The following is a 13601-nucleotide window of genomic DNA, read 5'->3' as shown; positions in this document are numbered from 1 at the left end:
GCTCCAGAGATACTGAACTGAATAGAAGGCCAGCCCCCACCCCAAGATGCTCACTGTGGGGAAGGAAACAGTTACTAGTCTAAGGTAGAGAGGACCTACAGGAGAAGTGGAAAGCTTTCCTAATTGCTAAATCTTGTGACCGGAAGGATAATTTGGTTAAAGATAGTAAAGGAGAGAGCTTTGAGACAGTTGTGGCTGACTGGAGTATGCTTTCTTATAATTCCCTTTTGGACAATAAAATCCAAGAACTGAGTTTGCCTGGGATTCTACCAGCCCCAGAGGGTTTCCAGCACTGTGGCAGTATTCCATATTAGTATCGTGTTTGTATATTAATTACATTTTCTGTTGTCAGTTTACAGACCCCAAAGATGTTGCAGAATTCTTAGAGCAAACTGATAGCCCTCCCCATTGGGAGTGACCTGGGCTAATTGGAAGCCTCTTGTAAGACCGGTGGGGCAGAGGCAGTCTTTTAAGGGCCAAGCAGGGGCTATTTGGGGGCATGAAGTAGCTGTGACCTGGCATCGAGGTGGCAGGCAGGCAGACTGTCATTTCAGCGGGAGATAGCATCTGATACTCATCCCTTCGGGCTAGTCTTATAATAGCGGTGGATAAATAAGCTGCCTCCAGTATGTTCCCAGAATATCTCTGTCTGCAAAATGTCTTTGAGGGGATATTTGACTTGCGAGCATGTGGTTGATAAAATAAATACATTTTAAAAATGTAAACCTCTCTGTGAGAGGTTTTAGTCTCTTCTGTCCCTCGGGAAAAATCAGGTCCTTCTTGAACCTCTTTTCTTTCCTCAGTGAAGAATTTCTGCCATGCTTTGTAAGAAGTATTTTTGGAATGTAACACCTGCAGAAATATAAAGGGGCTGTGCCCAAACCATTGAGCTGTGGCTGTTGTGTGGGTGGGTTCTCCGTGGTTTGTGAAGAGTTATCAGCCCTGACACCTGCAAAGCAATTGAGGCGCAGGGCCAGGGTTGGAGGAGCTGGAATTCAGAGGCACTTAAATTGTTTTTAGCTGGATTTTGTGGTCAGGCAGCTGGATGGGGCCATTCTCTCTAGTATTAGAGGATCCTTACCATTCAACTACACCTGCGCGAACAGACTTGGTGCCTAGAAAAGTGCTTGGCATGGTATAGGAACATAATATATTATTGTTGAGTGAGTGAATGACTGAATAAACGAGTGAGAGGATGAGTCAGTCCTTTTGCTGGGCTTTGGAGAGAGATCTTGTTGAATGAGCATGCCCCGGCCCTTGCTTCTTGAAGGTAGTCTGTACATCGGCAGCAGCAACCTCACTTTGTTAGCATAGGAATCATCTGGGGATCTTGTGAAAATGCAGGATGTGATTTAGTGGAGCTGGAACTTGGCTCGGGAATCAGCACTGTAACATGTTTCCATATTGATGTCAATAGTGCTGGTCCTTTAAGTAGGGGTCTTGGGGTGTTGGAGCTGGAGTGCATGTTCGGTCATGTCTAACTCTTTGAGACCCCATGGACTGTAGCCCGCCAGGCTCTTCTGTCCGTGGGATTTTCCAGGCAAGAATACTGGAGTGGGTCGCCATTTCCTCCTCCAGGGGATCTTCCCGACTCAGGGATTGAACCCATGTCTTTTGTGTCTCCTGAATTGGCAGGTGAATTCTTTACCGCGGAGCCACCTGAGAAGCCCTAGGGGTTCTATTAAGGTTCAGTCAAATCACCAATAGTCATTTGTGAATTACCAGCAGCACTGGGGGTTGAAGCCTTGGTCCTTGTCTCAAGAAAATGTCATCATAGTGAAAAATCAACTCAGCCTTAGAAGTTTGAGAAAAAGCAATCATTGCTATACTCTGGTGTCAGAAGTCAGAAGAAAGTTGAAAGGAGTGGAGGACCTCTTGGTGGAGGTGATGCTTGAACAACAAGGTAGAATCATATGATCTCAGAATTAAAGCTTTCTGCTTCCAGTGGAATAGGATCCCTGTAACTGCCCATCCAACTTCTGCTTATATGCGCTCATGACAGGAATGTATTGTCTTTTGCTTGTAAAGCACTTTATTGTTTATAAAGCAGTCTCACAGGCTTTATCTTGAAAAATCAGCTTTACCTTGTGAGGTTGTATACATTTTACTGCCCTTTTACAGTTGTGCAGACTGAGGCTCCTAAGAGATTGTGACTTGTCCAAGGCTGTGTTCCTTCCAGTGCTACTGCTGGGATCTGAACCTTTGATTCCCAGTTGGATGTTCTTTGAGTTGTACTCCATTGGCTCTGATGTGGTGAGAGAACAGAGAACTAGATCCTAAAAGCTTGAATGAGGATGTGAATTTATCTAGAGAGTGGAAATAGAGGTATTATGGATTTTGCAGCATAGTTGACTTGAGCAGTATTAAAAGGATTTGAAGTATATAGATTTAGGAGAAGCGAACCCTGTACACCATGGAGGTTTTCCCTACAGTGCTGTATTCCCTACAGTACAGTAGTTCCCCAGATAGTCTCAAAACATTCTAGAGGCACAGCCTTTTTGTTGGAGAGCTCACTATAACAGTGGAACTGTTATTTCTCTCACAGACCATTGTCTTATATTGAGTCAAATAAGGTCTCCTAGAATCTTCACCCATTAATCCCAATCCCCCTTTCCTGCTTAAGTTACAAGCCTAATTCCTCTTTTTATATGTTAGAGCTTTCAGATAGCCCATTTTCTTTTGAAACATTTATGAGAGTTTTTCTTTCCAGATTTACAGTGTTTGTCCACTATGAAACATTGAGAATATATGGAGAAGCAAAATATAGAGAAGTAAAAAAGAGAATTGGAAACTATCAATAACTTCGCTGCTCATAGGTAATCAGTGTTGTGAGCTTCATATCACATTGTCTTCCATACCATTTTCAGTGCAGTGTTTGATGTATGTGTATGTTGCTGTTTTTACAAAATGAATCATACTCTTTGTATATAGTAGTTTGTAATTTTCTTTTCCTTATAGATAGAATTTTCTTACTTCCCTATCAATAACTATTTATGATACTGCAGTTGGTAACACTGTTTTATAATGAGATAGGTAATATATTCAGTTTCATCAGATATTTTTGCCTGTTCCCTCTCATGTTTTAAACCCCTGCTTTAGGGTTAATGTCAGTGCCTCTATAGGTTAGGTCAGCTATATCTCTGTTGTCTGTTTCTGGGAGCGGAATGGTAAAGTTCAAGACTAGTTTGAAGATGACTCTTGTAGCTATGTACGTTGTTCTTTCTCCAGCTTCACGATCCTCATTCCTATTAGGACATGGTGTCACACTCCTGTCAACTCTGAAATGTGCACACTTCTGACTGTTCATCCCTCTGTGATTGCTGGGACCCAGATTTAAGATTTCACTTTTCTTACTGTGAATGCAGCATTCTACTCAGGGCAGCCTGATACTGCAGTCGCTTTCATAGGCGCCTCATCACACTGAGTCATTGAGCTTTTGGGCAACCCAATCCCTTAAGACTTTCTCATGTGATCTTCTCTACCCTATACTTGTGAGTGTTTTTTTTTTTCGGACCTAAGTGCATGACTTGACATTTATCCTTATTAAATTTCTACCTTATTAAAGTCAGCCAGTTATCATATCCTTTGAGATAGTATCAGGAGCAGACTCTCTCATCCTTCAGAGTGACTGTCCCTTCCAACTCCTGGTCACTGGCAAATTCCAGTGTCAAATGATTCAGCAGATCCTAGCAGTCATTTATGTCTCCGTCTTCCTCACTGGATTGTGAGTTGTTTGGGGCCAAGACCATATCATATTATTTTTCTTAAAAAACCTAATTCCTACTTCAGTTTTTATTTTATGTGACCTCACAGTTACCCAGAAAATGTTGACATATGGGTATTTGTTTGGCTTTCTCTCCAGGTACGAAGGCTTGGTGGTAGTGTCATAGTGATGACAAATATTAGAGAAGTCAAGGTTGGGTCTCTGGGTAAGGAGCCTACAGTGGGGTTGAAGAGAATAAAACCTGAGTATCAGATGTAGTAAAGATAAGCATAGAGACCTCTGAGGTTGCTCAAGCATTGCTCGGTTGGGCTGGAGTTAATTGTTGAGAAGGATCTTCGTGTCTTCCAGGAAGGCAGACAGTGAAGGGATTCCTCCGGGCACAGTAGGTGAATGCCTGAGGCTGTGAAAACCCGAGGTGAGAGAGCAGCAATGGCAGGGGACAGGGACCATGTTGTTTGCTGAGAGAGCTGATGATGGGAAACTGCCACGCCACCTCTGAGAACTGAGCTGAATCATGATCACAGAGAGGGTTCTTATTTGACTGTCTTGGAAGGTACAGAACAAAAGTTGGCTTCTCTTTTTCCTTTTATAGTCATTAAGCTTAAGGTTCACAAAGGTAAGACCTGTTTACCATTGACTCCGCTTAGATTAGAGTTGGAGGGAGACCAGAGCCCAGGAGCTCAGATTCGGAGCCCTGGGCCAGTCATTATGGTGTGAAAGTGGCCTGGGGGCTCCTCCATTTACCCTCTGTGGTCTCTGCCTTTGGCCCCTCATCAGCTTTTCTGATCCTCAGACTCCTCACCTCTGAAAGGAGAGTAAGACTGCCTCCTTCCTTTTGTGAAACACACATGAGATGATGCCATGGGAAGTGAAGTCTGAGCGCTGGGCTTGGGGCATAGCTGCTGCTAAGTAAAGGCCTGCTGAGGTAGATTGCAGTGAACTTGGCAGCATTTCTTAACCTCATGAGAATGGAGGGACAGCAATGTGAAGATTCCAGATCCCTCCATGTGGCAGTGGGCTTTTGCAGCATGAAGGCAGTGCTGGGGCTCCTGCTCCACGCCCTCCCACACCACCCCCCCCAACAGTTTCAGCTCTCTTGGTTGGGACAAGGGTCCTGTTTACTGAAAGGCAAGATTTCCTCCAGGAAGAGGGAAAGGTTTTTTTTTTAATTTTAATTGGAGGCTAATTACTTAGCAATATTGTAGTGGTTTTGCCATACATTGCCGTCCTGAACCCCCCTCCCACCTGCATCCCCATGCCGTCCCTCTGGGTTAGGAGAGGTTCTTTAGGGGCTGGGTCTAGTCCCTGGAGTTTGTTCACCTCCAGCCCTGGTCTTCTGCGGAATTTCCTGGCTTCTTCATTGCATAGGACCTTAGTTTTTGGTGCGAGGTGAGGTTGTAGGATTCTGGGGTAGACACTCAATTTGCCTTTCCTGCTGCCTCCCCCTGCATGCTGGTGTCTGTCACGCTTCCCTCAACTACAAGGAGGCTGGTTTATATTTGTATATAGATGTGCACCTACTTGAATAATGCGTGTGTATGTGTGCATGAAAATATAGATGTAAACAAGTGAGCATTCATCACTAGATATACAAAAATACACAAGCAGCCGTTTATTTAAAAAAAGAAAATGAAAGATCTAAAATTATATTTGAGCTTGGTTTAGTCTTTTGTGTTGATTAAATGTTAATGTGCTGTAATTATTTTAATTTAGTAAAGGAAGTTCAAACAGGGAGATGGGAAGAAAATAACTCCAGCTAATTGGCGAGAGTCCGAGGCTATCCAGAAAAGCAGTTTAACCAGCAGAAGTTGAAATGTTTTAGGTATCTGGTTCAGGAGTTTTTCGTTGGTTTTTGCGTTTTCCCTTTTCTAGTTTAGAACTACTGATGGCTTCCCCTCCAAAGGATGGCCATCTTTTCTTCACCGTTAGCCAGGGTTCTCTTTCCCTCTCCCTTCCTCCCACTTCCTTTTTTGGTTCATTCACTCTGAGTCAACTTTGGGGAAAGGAGGTTTAGCAGGAAGGATTAGAAAAGGGAGAGAAAGAAGTAGGAAAAAAAAATCTCCTCCTGCAGTGGTTCTCTGCCATTCCTGGTCCCTGCCGCAGACCAGGGGCTGCCATTGGGCAGAGATGGGGTTAACATGTTTGCCAATCCGGGCATTTCCCTGTATGTTAGCTCATCACTGCCCTGGGAGGGAGCACATGAGGACACTGAGGCGTGACCACATTACACACGTTGCCCTGGTACTGCAGCGAAGTGGTGGAGTGTGCATTCCAGCCCAGCCCTCCACACTCTAGTCAGGCTCCCTACCCAGCTCCAGATCCCCGGGTAGATCTTTGCCTGCCCTCCCTGACTCCTAAACCTGCTTTGTGTTTTTCGAGCACTTACTCTGTGCTATGCACTGTTTTGGATTCTCGGGTTTCAGCTGATGTGTCTGCCTCTCACTGGGCTGTGGGATCTTTGAGGGCGGGGTGCGTGTTTATTACTCATCTTTATCTCTCCAGCGCAAAGCCTGGCCCAGGGTTGGCCACATGCCTGTTTAAGGCTAATTGAACAAATGCTTGTATGTGTTTTATGACACCGAAATAAATTATGAGCAGTCCAGGTACCTAACACTTCTGTGTCCCAGCCCTACATAAAGCAGGGGTGAGGAGGGAAGTAGGAAATGTTTCTCTGTAGGCCATGCTTTATCTGCACATCTACAGAAGGGAATAGGGCAGTCCCTCAAGCACTGTACCAGTATGTGTGAACTGGGAACACAGTCTCCTTTAAAATGTTAATACGATTATGATATTTGTTTGCTCTGGCAAATTGCCTCTCAGATTTCTTTGAATCTATATGCAATATCCTGAAATTCCAAATGTATCCTTTTTTTCTTCCTCTCATGTACTATCTCTGCTCAAAACTGGAGTATGTGAATGTATTTACAGCCTGTTAAGACCAAAGAGATTTTTTTTTCTTGACTGTGTTTGTGTTGTGTGTGAGAGCACATGAACATGCCACTGCCCTACCTAGAACAAACTTTTCAGGAAACACAGGATTGCATAATAGCAATACATCTTAAAATAGAAATAATTCAATTTAAAGAAGGCACATGGAATTGGGAGTATTATTTGTGTATTTAGGATTTTAGATACTTTGTTGAATTCAACTGGTGGTAAAGTGGGATCGATGCGGTCATCTCTCTTCTTCAGAAGATAACAATTGATCAGTGATTATTCTTTAAACCCAAAAAATCTCAGTGTCTGAATAATTCAATCACTGTATTCTGAGTTTTAGATGAAGGTATAATCCTCAAGCTTATTGAATGGGGCTTGAACATATTAAGTAAATAGGGAATTTTTATCAATTTTGATGGACATATGGAATGTCATGGACTCCAGCTGGAACCTGGGTTTTTGATTCCTGTTCATTCATGGAGTAGTTTCATCGGTAAAGCAGGGGTGGAAAGGGAAGCAAGAAGTATTTCTTTGAGATAGACAGCCAAATGAAGCTTTTACTTCTCTTTTAAATGAGTTGTTATACATGAGAATGTATTTTCTTTTTAAAATTTACCCATAATTTTATTAAAAGATATTAAAAGCCTTTAGAAACAGTTGGACAGAATTATAAACACTATTTTTTTTATTATTTTGTCACAGTCTGCTTCTTTCAGAAGCAACAGTGCTGTCAGAATGTGCATATATGTGTGTGTATACATGTTTGTGTGTATATATATACATGTATATATATACACACACACATATGTGTAAATGAATGAATGATGTGGTCAGTAACATTTAGGAGACTTTAACAAGATTCAAATGCTGGACAATCCACCCACATTTGGGCCAGAATTCTGCTTGTTCCATAGACAGCTGAATGGAGTAGAAATAGAATCCTACTTTTGACAGCTACTTTAAAGTCCTGTTTCGGCTCCCTTGTTTATAGATGAGGAAAATTCTTTTGCTAAAGGTTATATTGTCCTGTGTTATCTTTCCCAGCAGAAATTAAGTCCTCAGAGTTAGTGTTGACACATCTCTGTCCCCGTAATTAATGTGTTTTAATTGACTAAATTGACTAAAAAGAGGCAAGACTAAGCAAAAAAAAAAAAGAAAGAGAGAGACAAAGTCATCATGATCTCCATTTAAAAATGTCCTTTGAGTGTCAGTCCTCTCTATTTCAGATCCTCAAATGTCCTTTACCTATGATTTTTTATGAATGAGTAAGAACAAAACCTAACATTCATGTGAGGACTTTGCTTACTGATTGAGGGTTTCCAGAAACACACAGGCAGGTGTATCTCTTACCTTGACAGTCTTTACTTTCATTTCAGCCTGACCTGGTTGGAGCTGTGAGTAGCTCAAATGTGTGCATGTGCCCCAAAGTCAGCTTCATGCTGGAAGTCACTTATGCTCTTCAGTTGGGTCCTATATTCTTTGCATAGTGGAGTTCCAGAGGGGATGAGCCTTGCTCTTCATAGTTTGCCCAGTAATTAGGAGGGTGGCGGGGGAGTGTAAAGAAAACACACTTGCTCAGTAGCAAATCTAAAAGTTTGTTCTCCTCTGGGAGGCATGCACCAGACTTGGAGGTATGTGCAGCAGAACAGTTTTAGGGGTGATGAAGTAATTTATATGGCAGAAACACTTACAGAGGAAATTCAGTACAGATACCAGCTGCCTTGAAGAAGGGAAAATGGTCTAGGCAAAGAACAGCAATTACCTCCTCTGCCTTTTGGACTGACCCTTCAGTATTGATAAAGATTTATCAGCCTTTAAAGAATGTTTTCTAATTTTAGCCTGAAGAATAGGTGCCTGACGAATTGACCAAACTGCTGTTTAAACTTTTGTTCCTGCAAAGAAGAAAATATTCCCTTGACCTCAAGAGAATTTGAAGAGGCGATGTGTTTAAGCCCCTGTGCTGCGCCTGGCACCTGGGTCTCAGTCTGGGTATTGGATGATGGGCATGGAGCTGTGCCTCTGGAGGGGAGGGGTAGAGATTCTGGAAATAAGCTGTTCACACACACACACAAGTCTCCCCTTTTCTAATGGAGGAGTAGGAACCTGTCTGGCCATCTGCAGTTGAATTCCCCACCCCATCCCACCCCTCCTGCTTCCCCCTCCCCCACCTTTTTTTCAGTTTCAAGTTAGAATATCTTTGAGTACTGTCATCCATTGGTATGTGAAGGAGCTGGTTCAATGACCCCCATACAAACTAGAATGTGTGGATGTATACTTGTCCTTTTGTGACCTAATTTCGCTTAACATAATGTCCTCAAGGTTTATCCTTGTTTTAGTGGATTTCTTTCCTGTTTGAGGATGAATACTCTTCAAGGCCCTATTTTATTTTAACCCCAAGCATGTGTGAAATAGTCACCCAGCAACACATGCATTCATTCTCTACTGCCTTTAATGAGTAGTCATTCATGCAGTTTTCTGGCCACCCATCCATCCTTCTTCACTTTCTCCCTCCCTCTTTGATTACATGTTACCTGCCAGACACTGGGCTAGTGACCCATAAGACAAAGACTACCTCTGTCTGCTCCTCATCCCAGACTTGTCGTCTATGAGGAAGGTGGACTCAGGCAATTACTAGGCAGTATCAGTGAAACTGTAGTTGTGTGTTTGAAGTTCCATGAGACATATGAGAGGCAACGGAGCAGATGACATGAGAGCCAGGCAAGGCTTTGCTGCAGAGGTGGCACTTGAGTTGGCTTCCGAAGTATGTGTGGCAACTGTGTAGGTGGCTAAGGGGAGGAAAGACATTTCAGAAAAGAGGACCAGCAGAGCAGCAGCTGGGAGACTTGTCTATACTTCACACAATCTAGTTGGGTAGTTATCAGTTTAGACCCTGCGGTCAGACTGTTCAGATCCTGGCTTTTGTCTCTTAGTTTCCTTGTTTCTAAATGGGAATAATGATAGTACTTTTCTTATAGTGTGTAATGAGGGTTAAATACATTGACATAAAAACTGCTTAGAATATGGTCAGGTACAGTATATATACTCTCTGTAAGTTTTAGCCATTATTGCTACTGAAATGTTTAGAGGAACTTTAAGTCCTTAGGTCTACCTGAAGTCAGCTATAATCTGTGCCTTGTGTCTGCATTCGGAGGTTGTGAAGACTAGATATGGAGTTTGAGATTGGTTGGGTGGATCCTAGTGGTAAAACAGGGTGCAAGTGTTCACAGGTGCCCGACCTCCAAGCTTTCTTGTATTTAGGTGCTTGAATATCTCTTGTATCTGAGTTTACTTAAATTTTCTTAAAGAAAGTCAGAATAATTTATTAAAAATTACAAAACAATGGAACATAAAAAGTGTAAAATAAAAACCTATAATGTCACCCTCCTAACAGGAACAGTTTTCTTTTTCACTTCTGTAGAAATGTGCATAAAGTTAGAGTTGTAATTGCATATGTATACACACACACACACATATATACACACAACTATGTAGATAATACATATACACACAGTTTTGTATTTTGCTTTTAAAAAATCTGTATTTTTGTATTTTGCTTTGAGTAACTTTCCTTTGTTTGTCTGTACTTTTTGATTTTTCTTGTAAATGAACACACAGTTTTCCTTTGCATTTGTGCTGTGGTTTTCTTAATCATTCTGCCATTCATAGTAGTACAGACAATTCTGTAATGTACATCTTTGTGCTCCTAATTTTTTTCTCCCATGGGATTTTCTCTTAATAAATTTCTAGTGTTAGGATTATTAGGTCAAAGAATTTCAGCCTTTTGAGACTCTTAGTAAGTATAGCCGTTTGGATCTTCACATCCCCAATACCTCTAGCATAGTTCATGGGTTATATTCACTACAGATGTTATTGCTCTTTTAAGGTTTGCTGATTAGGAGGTTTAAAATAACACTTTAAATTTGCTTGAATTTGCCATCCTTTCTCCCTCCTGGTGAAGAGGCATGTATTGTCATATGCTTATTCTCCTGTGTGACTTGTTCACTCATTTCCTTTTCTGGTTATGTCCTTGATATTTTCCAGTACAAATTTGAGTCATTAATTCACCATAAATACTAGCTTTGTGTTAGAAAAAAAAAAAATTCAGGTATAAGGGTCTGAACTGTTTCCCGGCCCTGCAGTAGCGAGGGGCTCATCTGTGCCACTGCATTTCTGGAGAGGGAGAAAGAGGCATCATTGCTTGCTAGGCCAGCTCTGCTGGGGTCCCAGTGGCCAAGAGTCTGGACACTCTCCAGTGACCTTGCTTTTTAGCTGCTTTTTATTGTGAGCAGAAAGATAGAGCATCTGCCCCTTATCTTGAGTCTAAAAGTGTGCCGACTTCATTTATTGCCTCTGTCCTACTCCTCAGGTCCCATGCCTGCTGGCCAGCATAGAGCAGACAATTTGTTTTCATCTGTCATAGATCAGGGGTTGGAATGGACCTTCTCTGACATTCTTCCTACTCTAGTTCCCTCCATAGTATCCCTGTTAAGAGATTGTGCAGCTGCTCCTTGATTATCTCCAGTGATGAGAGGTTCACTCTATCACAAAGACAGACCTTGAACTCAAGGTGAGATAGATCTGAATCTGGATTTTCTATTTTATCTGTGGATAAAAGACTTACTGTTTCTAAACCTTATTTGCTTCATTATCTGAATAATGGGTATGGTAATATTATATCTCTACCTAATAAGAGTTGTAATGAGGATTAGAAGAAATAATAAAAGTAGAGTCTTAAACCCTGTTCCTCACACACAGTAGTGAGGAATAAATGTTAGCTCTGAATATTATTTCCATCTACTACTGCAAGGCATTTCCTTAAATTTTAGCCATTATATTTGATTTTAAGAATCAAAAATATTTTTATACCCATCAATTAGAATTATACTGATTTGGCAAAGAAGCCTTAGCCCCCGTAGTGACTTGGAGTTTGGAGTATATTCTTCCGCCAGGGAGGTGTGGTTGGGCATTGTCTTTGAGCTGATTGCAGCTTGAGCCACCTTCCCAGCCGCTATACTGGACAGTGCTGTAATGTATCCAGGCTGACACCGTCTTGGTTTTGAAAGCCTGATTTTACAGACCTCTTGTTTGTCCTTCTTCCTTTTCCTGGCTGGTGTTCCTGCCCTGGCAGCCCCAGTAGAGGATAGACAAAAACATTTGAAGGAAATGAAACTCTGTTCCGTAGATAACAGAACTAGTTATCTCTTCTCTCCCACAGAAAATAGTTAGCCCTGTGAAGAGAGGGCTAAGGTAGAGGTCATGCTTCCGAGTGCATAGTGATACGCCCTGCCCCACATGCTGCTTTTATTGGTGTTATAGAGTAATCCAGTACCAGGGTGGTCTGGGCATAAGTTAGGCTGTACTGACTCCTTTTATCTCTAGACTTCAGCATTTCTGTATTTTTGCTTTAGCTTGCTGAGACTATAATTGCGGATCTGAGAGCTCTTCCACGTCTCTTGTGATTTAAGAAGATAACTTTTACTCTTGAGGGAACCAGTGTCACTGGTGTTTCTACTAGGTCCATGACCCTCAGGATCGTGATGTTTGTCTTTGTCTGAACCAACTCACTGTGCTTTGTAGAGAATAATTTAGTGAGAACTGGCCCCTCTCCCCCCTGCCAACATCTTGGTGAGTTCTTTCTATTAATTGTCCATTTCAGTTTTAAAAATAGAATATTAGAGAATGAATTTAAGAAACAGCCCTGATGTGATGGTAATGAAGATTTTAAACAGTGGTATCTGAGGAACTGGTTGGAGGGGAGGATTAATAATATTTATAAAGCATATCCTGAGTTACAAATGGTATGTGAAGAAGGGTGATGTTTAAAATATTTAACAGTGTGGACATCAACACAGTGGAAACCACTGGAGGCCCCCAGTTATGCCAGGCACTTAGCCTGTACTTGTTGGATAGTGAGGAGGTTGGGGGCTCTGGAAGAGGGACGGGAGCTAAGGGGACAGGCATTCCTCAGGCTTGGGTCCCTGACTCTTTCCAGCCTGTGTGGAAGTGTTTCCAGTATTTTAAACAGGTGCTGGCAGGGGTGGTGTCTGAATCACCTTTGACAGATGTTAAGAAGTGTTGGATCTGTGCTGTGGCTGTCTTCCTTCATCTCAGTGCTGAGGGGACCTTGGTGGTTCTGGCCTGGTGATCTCTTGGTAGGTGCTCAGAATGTTTCACATTAGAATTTAGGGGTGTCTCTTTGGAAAGTACTGAGACACATTGCTTTAATCAGAAAACACTACAGCGTGATAGGCACCGTCCCTGTCTTTATGAGGCTCCCAATCTGTACCAGTGGCTTCAAGATTTTCCTGCCCTTGGATTCTAGGAATCTGTCGGAAGTCACTACGAGGATATTTGCCATACAGTGAAAAGTTGGGCAAAAATCTAAATGTTGAGCCATGGGAAAATAGTCAAATAATAGTATATCCACGACATGGAATTACTATGCCTCTTAAATTCATGAATACAGAGGATATTTCAGGACTCAGGAAAACGCTGAATGTGAAACCTTAGGTGGACAATAAAGGAACCCCACACAGTATGTAATAATAATAACAATGTTATAGTACATGAAAATACATTAAAATGCTTTGTTAGCCCTGACTGTTATTTGGTGGAGGGCGGTGGGTAAAGTTAACGTGTGTTTCTCTTTCCATTCTTTTGGTCACCTGCGGGCATTAACTTTATAATTAGAGCCATCCTATAAATACTATATTTCTAAAATCCAGTTTAGAGTGTTAAAACATTATTTGTACGATCAGTGACCAAGTATTTTGAATTTAATCAGGGAGAAATACTTTTGAAGGTTGTGTTTGTCGTCTGTAAAGGAAGCTGCTGACTCGGTGGAATAAAAAGTAAGAGCCTAGGTCAGCCTGCTGATGCTGGGGCCCGGCTTCCAGACTGCAAGGGCTCCGAGAGGCCCTAATGTGCTTGTTGAAAGGCC

General features: G+C 42.0%; 1 protein-coding gene across 2 annotated transcripts in view; it reads left to right on the top strand.

The window, feature by feature from the left end:
- Nucleotides 1–13601, top strand: part of TEAD1 (TEA domain transcription factor 1) — a 381458-nt gene that overhangs the window by 56157 nt on the left and 311700 nt on the right. The gene's annotated exons all lie outside the window — the stretch shown is intronic.

The sequence above is a fragment of the Cervus canadensis genome, chromosome 11 (assembly GCF_019320065.1).
Source record: "Cervus canadensis isolate Bull #8, Minnesota chromosome 11, ASM1932006v1, whole genome shotgun sequence".
In the NCBI taxonomy this organism is placed as follows: Eukaryota; Metazoa; Chordata; class Mammalia; order Artiodactyla; family Cervidae; genus Cervus; species Cervus canadensis.
This window is presented reverse-complemented; position numbering and strand designations above follow the sequence as displayed.